At 49.1% G+C, this 10758-nt stretch overlaps 1 pseudogene; it reads left to right on the plus strand.

Annotated features, from left to right (window-relative positions):
- LOC147092718 (uncharacterized) overlaps positions 1-10000 on the plus strand; it is a 46182-nt pseudogene extending 36182 nt beyond the window's left edge.
- Positions 10001-10758: the final 758 nt, after the last annotated feature.

The following is a 10758-nucleotide window of genomic DNA, read 5'->3' on the forward strand; positions in this document are numbered from 1 at the left end:
TGCTTTCATGTTTAATAACAAGCTGAGGGGCAAAATCAAGAATGACAAGATCTTGAGGTGGAGAATCGAGATATCCACCTACGATTATGATATCTTGTACCGGCCAGGTAAGCTGAACGAACCCCCTGATGCTCTTTCACGAATTACATGCGCCAGCGCGCATATTGATAGACTTCAGACCCTCCACAACGACCTCTGCCACCCCGGGGTCACCAGACTTTACCATTTCATTAAGGCCCGCAACCTGACCTACTCCATCGAGGAGGTCAGGACCATGACCAGGAACTGCCAGACCTGCGCCGAGTGCAAACCGCACTTCTATAGGCCGGACAGAGCAAGCCTGATCAAGGCCACCCGCCCCTTCGAGCGCCTGAGCATCGACTTTAAGGGGCCTCTACCGTCATCTGACCGCAATGTGTACTTCCTCAACATCGTTGATGAGTACTCCCGTTTCCCTTTTGCCTTCCCCTGCCCAGACATGACCAGTACCACGGTCATCAAGTGCCTGAACGACCTCTTCGCCTTGTTCGGGTTCCCTCTCTATTTCTCACTGCATGTCTCTCGCTCTCTCTCTTTCTCTCTATCTAACTCTGTCTCTCTGCATTCTCTCTCTCTCTGTCTCGCTCTCTGTCTATCTCTCTGTCTATCTCTATCACTCGGTCTCTCAATGTCTCCCTCTCTGTCTATCTCTCTGTCTCTCTCTTTCTTACCGACTCTCTGTCTGCCTCTCTCTGTCTGCCTGTCTGTCACTCGGCCTGTTTCTCTGCCTGTCTGTCTGTCTCTCTGTCTAACAGATTTACTTCATCTCTGGCTGTCTGTCTCTCTGGCCGTCTGCCTTTCGATCTGTCAGCCTGCCTGTCTGCGTCTCTCTCTCTCTGTCAATCTGTTTGTCTCTCTCTCTGTCTGATTCTCTCTCTGCCTGTCTCTCCCTCTTTCCCTCTGTCTCTTTCTTTGTTTCTCTCTGTCTCTCTGTCTCTGTCTCCCTATCTCTCTCGCTCCATCACTCTCTCTCTCTCTGTCTCTCTCTCACACTCTGTCTGTTTCTCACTCTCTCTTTCTGCCTCTATCTCACTCTCACTGCCTGTCTTTCTCAAACTCTCTCTGCATGTCTCTTTCTAACTCTCTCTGTCTCTCTCTCACTCACTCTCTCTCTGTCTGTCTCTTTCTGTCTGCCTCTCTGTCTGTGTGTCTCTCTCTCTGTCTCACTCTGACTACCTCTCTCTGTCTCCATCTCTCATTGTCTCTCTCTGTCTCTCTCTCTGTCTCTCTCTGTCGCTCTCTTTCCTTCTGTCTGTTTCTCTCTGTCTTACACTCTCTCTTACTGTCTGTCTGTCTCTCTGCCTCTATATCTGTCTCTCTCTGTCTCTCTGTCTGCGTGACTCTCTGCCTCTCTTTCTGCCTCTCTCTCAAGCTTTCTATCCAGCCTGACTCTCTTCCTCTCTGCCTGTCTGGCTTCTGTCTGGCTGCGTATCCATCAGTCAACCTGACTGCCTTCCTGTCTGTCTGTCTGTCTGTATCTCTCTTTGTCTGACTCTCTTTCTCTGCCTCTCTCTCTCTTTCTGTCTGTCTGTCTCTTTCTCCCTGTCTCTGTCTCTCTCTCACTGTCTGTCATTTATTCTGCCAGTCTCTCTATCTGTCTTTCTGTCTCTCAGTCTCTCTCTCCCTCTCTCTCTCTCCGTCGGTCTGTCTGTCTCTCTTTCTGTCTCTCTCTCTCTCTCTCTCTCTCTCTGTCTCTCCCTCTCTCCCTGTCTCTCCCTCTCCGTCTCTCTCAATCTCTTTGTCTCCCCCTCTCTCTCTCTCTCTTTCTCCCAATCTGCCTGTCCAACTCTCTCTCTCTCTCTCTCTCTCTGTCTGTCTGGCTGAATCTCACCCCCTCTGCCTGTCTCTCTCTCAGTCTCTCTGTCTGTATCTCACTCTCTCTCTGTCTGTCTGTCTCTCTCTGTCTGTGCACTGCTCTGCCTTTCTGTCTGTCGCTCTCTCTGCCTGTCCCACTCTGACTGCCTGTCTGCCTCTCTCTCTCTGTCTCTCTCTCTGTCTCTCGCTCTGTCTGTCTGTCTGTGTCTCTCTCTCTCTTTCTTTCTCCCGGTCTCTATCTCTCTGTCTCTCTCAGTCTGTCTCTCTCTCTCTGTATGCCTTTCTCTCTCTTTGTCTCTCTCTCTGTCACTCTCACTGTCTGTCTCTCTCTTTCTCACTCTGTGTCTCTCTCTGTCTCACTCTATCTCTGTCTCTTTCTCTCTCTCTGTCTGTCTGCCTCTCTCTGTCTCTCTCTCTCTCTGTCTCTGTCTCTCTCTCTGTCTCTCTCTCTGTATCTGTCTCACTTGCGCTCTCTCCCGCTGTCTGTTTCACTCTCTCTTACACTCTGTCTTACTGTCTGTCTCTCTCTCTGTCTGTCTGTCTCTCTGAATCTATATCCGTCTGGTTTGGTTGGTGAGTATTTCTCTCGTTTTTTAAAACTTTAACTCTGGTTTATAGTTTCTAAGGTCTCTCTGGTGTAGCGGGGACTGTTGGTAAACCAGTCAACTGTAGTGTAATTCGTGTGATTGATTGGTTTAATTTAAATTCAATTAATTAAAAGGTACGTCATGGCAGGACAGGCCGGCCACGTGAAATGCTCCTCCTGCGATCTGTGGGAACTCAGGGACACTTCCTGTGTCCCTGACAACTACATGTGCAGGAAGTGCATCCAGCTGCAGCTACTGACAGACCGCATTGCGGCACTGGAGCTGCGATTGGATGCATACCGGAGTGTTCACGATGCTCAGGACATCGTGAATAGCACGTTTATGGAGTTCGACACACCGCAGGTAGAGGTTGGACAGGAAGAAAGGGAACGGGTGACCAACACGCAGAGTACTATGTGCAGGCAGGTAGTGCAGGGGTCCCCTGTGGCCATCCCCCTCTCCAACAGATACACCACTTTGAGTACTATCAGAGGAAGGCAGCAGCAGCCAACTTCCTGGCACTAGGTGTGGCTCTGCAGCACAGAATGGGAGGGAAAAGAGGGGTAGAGCTATCGTAATAGGGGATTCAATTGTAAGGGGACTGGATAGGCGTTTCTGCGGCTGCAACAAGACTCCAGGATGGTGTGTTGCCTCCCTGGTGCAAGGGTCAAGGATGTCTCTGAGCGGCTGCAGAACATCCTGGAAGGGGAGGGTGAACAGCCAGTTGTCGTGGTGCATATAGGCACCAATGATGTAGGTAAAAGCGGGAAGAGGTCCTAAAAGCGGAATATAGGGAGTTAGGAGATAATTTAAAAATCAGGACCTCAAAGGTAGTAATCTTAGGATTGCTACCAGTGCCACATGCTAGTTAGAGTAGAAATAGATGGAAACTTCAGATGAATACGTGGCTAGAGGAATGGTGCCAGGGGGAGGTATTCAAGTTCCTGTTCTGGGGGAGGTGGGACCAGTTCAAACCGGACGGTTTGCACCTGGGCAGGGCTGCAACCGATGTCCTAGGGGGAGTGTTTGCTAGTGCTTTCGGGGAGGGTTTAAACTAAAATGGCAGGGGGTTGGGAACCTGAGCAGGGAGACAGAAGAAAGGGAAAAAAGGATAAAAGCAAAAGATAGGAAGGAGAAAAACAAAAGTGGCAGTCAGAGAAATCTACAGTTTAAATCAAACGTGGCCACAGTAAATAATAATTCTAATAGGTCTAAAGGAGGAGAAATTCGGTTGTTAAAGCCAACAATTAACGCCTAAACAGGCTGACAAGTGGGGCGCTAGCCAATTTCCGGGCGGGCGCAGGGCGCCTAGCAACTCGCCCCATATTGAGCATGTATTTAGCGCTGGCGCTAAATGTTAGCGCCCGCTCATGGGCGCAGGCTGATTGTGACATAATTTGAGTGTGCAACGCCTTTTGGCACCCCGGACTGGAAATTCAGTGGCGCTCCCCTCCACAGCGCCTGGCGCTAATAGTGACAGCTTACCTGGAGCCTTACCAAGTCGGTCTCGGGCTGCAGGAGCGTAATTTAAATGGGACTGGTGTGGTTTAAAAGCGGCAGCCATTTTTGGAGCACAACTTCTTCATGAGCTACAAAGAGATGCTGAGCTGCACACTGAGAGCCATTTGACCACTGAGCCAGCGCAGGCAGATGATCTTCAGCCTTCTGACCATCACCTTGCTGTTGGTGAGCCTTGACAACGGGGAACCTTCCTGTGGGCACTTATTATGGGGGCTCAATTGGAGGGGAACGTCCTGCTGCTGAATCATCTGGAAAGGGCACTGAGACACTGGGAGAGGGCGGCGGGCATGGCCAGATGGAGGAGGGCCAACAGACATCACCACAGCAGAACTTACGCTGGCAGGTTTTTCCGACAGCGGTTTTCCTACATGAACATGCTGGAGGAGCAGTGTGTCAGAAGGCTGCGATTTAGAAAGGAGCTGGTGACTGAGCTGTGCCAGCTGCTTCAGCCAGATCTGCAGCCTCAGATAAGGTGCAGGACATCTCTGTCGGTGGCTGAGAAGATGCCTGCTGGGCTGAACTTCTACGCGAGCGGCTCTTCTCAGGCTGCGTTTCAGAGGCTGATCAGAAGTAGCTTCTAGGCCCCTTTCACGGAATGCTTGCTGCCATTCCAAGAACATGAATGGAACCGGTCTGATAACCCCAAGCCTGTGAAGGGCAAGATGCATGTAAATAGCAGGCATGGCCATTGTAAAAGAAGAAAGTGTTTCATTAAAAGAAATGTGGTTCTTTCAAACATGAGAAAGCTATGGCAACAGAAAGCAAAACTAATACACTGACACATAACTGCATCTCACACCCGGGAGACTGTCCAAAACATAAATCACATTCTGACCATCTTCCTTGGCCTTGATGCCACTGCAGCAACCAAAGCATCCAATGCCCCATCAGTGAGGCGTTCCGTGCTCTGCCTCACCCTTTCCATGTCTTGCTGGGCTGGTGCGCCACAGGTAGGCTCCCACCGCTTTGAAGGCCTACAAGGCAGTGAGTGTGTCTGGTGATGCCAATTGACCTGCCCCTTTAAGAGCTGGCCGGCGCCAGTGTGTCTCAGCGAAAGTGATTATTGACAGCACCATCGCTGCGCCCCGCCGCTGCGAAATTGGGTTGCACCGCTGGGATAGCACCTTAAGAGTAGCGTGCAGCACCTGATTTAGTGCCGCAATCATCTTTAAGGGCGCTGCATCCCAATATCGCGCTAGGTGGCGCTAAATTGTTCCTGGCGCTAAACTTTGCACATCATCAGGACTAGCGCCCCGAACGCGGCTATACCGAATTTCTAGGCCTACATTTTTAACAGCGAGTTGCAAGTCACCACTTCCTCCTCGACTTTCTTCATTTTGTTGAGCCTTTTCTTTTCGATAGCTCCTGTCTGATCTAAGAAGGGATCATAGTCACTGTCATAGACATCCTCTGCCTCCCAGTGTTTAGATTTTCACTTCACAGGACTGGTGGGAGAGCGAAAGAGACTGGGGAGAGAGACTGGGTGAGAATGAGAGACTGGAGAGAGAGAGAGAGAGAGAAAGTGGGGCGGGGGAGAGACAGGGGAGAATGGAGAGAGACTGAAGAGAGGGAAAGGCTGGGGGAGAAAGAGAGACTGGGGAAGAGAGAGAGTGGGAAGGAGAGAAAAACTGGGAGGGACAGAAGGACTGGGGGTGAGAAACTGGGGGACAGACGGGGGAGATGGCAAGAGACTGGGGAGGGGAGAGGGAGACTGGGAGGGAGAGCATGACTGGGCAGAGAGAGAGAGAGAGACTGGGGAGAGTGAAAGACTAGGAGAGAGAGAAAGTGACTGGGGTGAGAGAGAGATACTGGGGTAGAGAGAGAGATGGGGAGAGAGAGAGACTGGGGAGAAAGAAAGAGCAAGCTGAGAGAGAGAGACTGGGGAGAGATAGACTGGGGAGAGAGAGGCTGGGAAGAGAAAGAGGGATACTAGGGGAGAGTGAGGGAGAGACTCGGGGAGAGAGAAAGATGTGGGAGTGAGAGAGACTGGGGGAGAGAGAGAACCTGGAAAGAGTGAGAATGGGGAGAGAGAGAGACTGGGGGAGAGAGAGACTGGTAGAGAGAGAGAGAGAGAGACTGGGGAGAGAGAGACACACTTGCAGGGTGAGAGAATGGGGAGAGACTATGAGAGGGAGAGACTGGTGGTCGGGAGAGATACAGAGGTGATGAAAGAGAGGGAGAGTGGGAGAGAGAGAGACTGGGGAGCTAGAGAGACTCGAGTGAGAGAGAGAGACTGGGGAAAGAGAGAGACTAGGAGAGAGGGTAATAGACTGGGGTGAGAGAGAGAGACGGGGAGACAAAGAAAGACTGGGGAGAGAGAGAGACTGGGGAGAGAGAAAGAGACAGGGGAGAGAGAGAGACGGGGGAGAGAGAGACTGGGGAGAGAGAGACTGGGGTGAGAAAGAGGGATACTGGAGGAGAGAGAGAGAGAGACTCAGGGAGAGAGAAAGTCGGGGGAGTGAGAGAGACTGAGAGAAAGGGAGAGACTGGGGGAGAGAGATACACTGGGGGAGTGAGAACATGACTGGGGCAGAGAGAGTATCTGAGATACAGAGACTTTGGGGGAGAGAAAGACTGGGAGAGACAGAGAGACTGGGGAAGAGAAAGGCTGGGGAGATCGGAGAGCGATTAGGGAGAGACAGAGAGGCTGTGGAGACAACGGTAGAGAGTCTGGGGAGAGAGAGAGACTGAGCAGAGAGAGAGAGATAGAGAAACTGGGAGGGAGAGTGAGACTGGGGGCAGAGAGAGACTGGTGGGAGAGAGACTGGGGAGAGAAAGAGAGAGAGAGACTGGGGAGAGAGAGAAACTGGGGAGAGAAAGATAGACTGGGGGTGAGAGAGAGACTGTGGGAGAGAGAGACTGGGAGTGAGAGAGAGCGAGGGGGTGTTCATTTCATTTTCTCACCACTTTCTATTTTTAAATTGACACAATATGGAAGAATCTATCAAGATTTCTCTGCAAATATATATTTTTTTAAACATGCACATCATGCTTCAGCAAAATATCCCCACAAAATCAACAACATTTCCATTTGAAGTTTGGTCCCTGAACCAGGTCCCACACACTCGCTCCGGATCTGACCTGTCATTCACCGGACAGTGCACCACCCATCGCAAATCTCATTAGCTGCCTTACATGACTGCTCCGCACTTGATTGGCTGGTGTGGCTGTCAATCACCCGTGGCATCAACTTCACCGGGAAAATCCGATGGCAACTTTTCACAGAGCAGTTGTTGGCATTTGGAACTCTGACTGAAATGAGCCAGCTTGCTGATATTGCACAGAAATCACCACCGCTGCTACATTTTAATGGAAATTCTCACCAACCCGCTGCCCGACTGGTTAAATAAAATCATGTATTTATTTATTTCAACTATTTTGTAAATGTGGCATTTTATAAACAATCATTTCTCCTCACTGCAAAAATCAGAATTCCCTTGAAAGCCTCCATCCTTTAAATCAGCCGAAAATTGTTGGAGTTTTATTATCCACTATTGGGAGCTGGATTTGCCGTGGAGAAACAGCCTGAGACTCACTGCCAGCATGGGTTGCCCAAGCGGCCCCTCCCTGGGCAGCTGTGTTCTCACTGTAAGATCTCCGTGCAGCAGTGTTCTCACTGTAAGCTCTCCGTGTAGCAGTGTTCTCACTGGAAGCTCTTTGGGCAGCAGTGTTCTTACTGGCAGCTCCCTGGGCAGCAGTGTTCTCACTGGCAGGTCTCTGGGCAGCAGTGTTCTTACTGGCAGCTCCCTGGGCAGCAGTGCTCTCACTGGCAGCTCCCTGGGCAGCAGTAGAAACCTCTGGCTTTTCCCTCGCTTCTTTCACTCTGCATTTCTTACACTTGCACAAAGAGCCATTTGCTCTGAACCCGCACAAAGGAACATAAGAACATAAGTAGCAGCAGGACTAGGCCATTTGTCCATTCAATCCTGCTCCGCCATGTACCAACAATGTAGGTAGAACTAAGAATGAGGTTCCGCTGAGGGAGTTTGAGGAGTTAGGGTTTTTCTTTTTTCCTTATAATTGTTTGTGGGATGTGGGCATCGCTGACAAGGGCAGCATTTATTGCCCATCCATAACGTTCTAATTTAATAAGCAGACCACAAGGGTAATTATCTCTGTATTAATACCTGAGTGCACATTGGCATAGGGTCAAGCAGATGAGAGAGTTAAATGCGTGGCTCAAAGAGTGGTGTGGGAAAAAAGGGGTTTCAATTCATGGGCACTGGCACCAGTACTGGGGAAAGAGGGCGTTGTTCCGTCGGGATGGGCTCCACTTAAACCATGCTGGGACAAGCGTGCTGGCGAATCGAATACCTAGGGCTGTAGATAGGGTTTTAAACTAAAAAAAGTGGGGGGGGGGCAGGTGAGGGGAAATTTAGAAATCTAAAGAGAAATGTCAAAGCAATAGAGCAGTGTGGCGATTTGGGTAAAAGTAAGCAGAGCATGACAGGAAGCGACAGGGAGTTTAATGGTTGCAGTGCAGCAGCTAATAAGGTCCAAGCAGGGAATAATGGTGAAAAAGATAAATTACAGGCTCTTTATCTGAATTCACCAAGCTTTCCTAAAAAGATAGCCGAACTAGTGGCACAAAGATAGATCACTGGATTCGAGTTAATAGCCATTACAGAGACATGGTAACAAGGTGGCCAAGGTTGGCATCTAAATGTTCCAGGGTGCTTGACGTTTCGAAAAGGCAGGCTGAATAGAAAAGCAGGGGCAGTATCCCTGCTAATAGTAAAGAATGACATAAGGACAGCTGTGAGAAAGGATCTCAGCTCGGAAGATCAGGATGTAGAATCAGTATGAGTGAAGATAAGGAATAACAAGCGGCAGAAAGCACTAGAAGGAGAATATATAGGCACCCTAAAAGTAACTATACCTTTGGACAGAATATTAATCAAGAAGGGGGCCGGGAAAGGAAACCTGACCCGGTCTGGGCGTATATGTGACTCCAGTCCCCCACCAACGTGTTTCATCCTTCACTGTTCTCCGAAGTGTCCTAGAAAGCTTTCAAGAAGAAGGCCGACTACCACCATCTCGGGGCAACGAGGAATGGGCATTAAATCTCAGCCTTTCCAGTGAGGCCCACACCCAGTGAATTAAAATAAAAGAGGTGAAGTAAATCTCAGACTTTCGGAGGCGGAATTCCAAAAGAAGCTGATAGTGCTGATGTTACCCTGCAGTCCTGTCTATTCATTTATCATGATTGAATTTGCAACATAAGGATTTTGACAGAGAAAATAAGGAAAAACTGTTTCCAGTGACAGAATGTTGGTAACCAGAGGACACAGATTTAAATTTATTGACAAAGGAACCAGGGGCAACAGGAGGGAATTAAAAATTATGCAACGAGGCTTATTTTCTGGAATTTGTTATCATCTTTTAATACTCCTGTGAAGCGACATGGGACGTTTTACTATGTTAAAGGCGCTATATAAATACAAGTTGTTGTTGGAATGCACTGCCTTAATGGGTAGTCGAAGCACATTCAGTAATAACTTTCTAACGGAAATTGGATAAGTACTTAAAGTGGGAAACTTTCCAGGGTTATGAGGAAACAGCAGGGTGGTGTGGAAATAATTGGACAGCTCTTTCAAAGAGCTGGCACAGGCGCGATGGGCCGAATGGCCTCCTGTGCTATATCATTCTATGAATGTATGAAACTGTGGAGTTACTGCCGGTGTTTTGGTTCAACCAGGGATTTCATCGAGTAGCACTAGGTCGTGCTGAAGAAGGCAAATTTTCCCATTCTTCTCCAAGAACGCGCTGGCATACAATCTGGCTCAATAGGGTAAGGAACCAACCATACGTGATACAGGTCACAGTATGAATAGCACATTAAATCGGGAGAATGGTGAGATGTGGCTTACAGCGGGGCTTCTCAAACTTTTTACTTCTGAGGCTACCTCCTGCGTTATAAAAATTACACAGACCCCCGTAACACAACAGAAGTATTTTTTTCGTATAAAAATTAATTAAACAATTACACATATACATTTATTATTATATTTGTTTTACTTTCTTAAGGTGAAACCTAGTGCTGGGCAACAATTCTATCAAGACATGGAGCTAGCTTCGACAAGCACACAAGCATGTCATAGTCAATGTACATCCTGATTCAGTAATTTGTTTTGTGCTGCCCGTGTGGCCTGGAGCCAACATCCCACCCCCCCGCCCTGCCTGCGGCGCCCGGAACGACCCCCCTCACCAATATGCCCGGGTTTCCCGCCACCTCTGATGCCCGGAGCCCCGCTGTATACCTTTCTTTATCGAAACCTAGCCCCGATATTTCGAACAGAACGGTTGTCTCGCTCTATCTGTAAGCACGGGGGTGGAGCATTGGGAGAGAATGGTAATAAATCATACATCACGCAGTCATAAAATAACATTTTGTTATTGGATCTAAATGGTGAAAATATATTTAAAATATTGTCAGCAGTTTGGTTTCAATGCTGATCCTTGTAAATTAATTTCTGGCGCATGAGAGAGAGAGAGAGTGGTTAGATTGATTACATGGCTGGAATGGTGCTGACTGTGGCGGCAGTCGGTGAGATCTGAGGCAATCTGGGGGCTAGATTGATGGTTGCGGGAGAAGCCGCACGCTGGTGGTGGCCCCATGAAATCTTCTCCCCCGGTGGAGAACACGTGGCTTAGTCCACTTTCTGGGCCTGAGTTTGAATCCAGCCCAGTCATATGGCGAGTGGGATTAATCGGATAGCTCTTTCAAAGAGCCGGCACAGGCACAATGGGCTGAATGGCCTCTTCATGTGCTGTAAGCATCTAAGCTTGTAACAAA

The sequence above is a fragment of the Somniosus microcephalus genome, unplaced genomic scaffold, assembly GCF_052327205.1.
Source record: "Somniosus microcephalus isolate GS21.2 unplaced genomic scaffold, FLI_Smic_1.0 unresolved_chr2, whole genome shotgun sequence".
In the NCBI taxonomy this organism is placed as follows: Eukaryota; Metazoa; Chordata; class Chondrichthyes; order Squaliformes; family Somniosidae; genus Somniosus; species Somniosus microcephalus.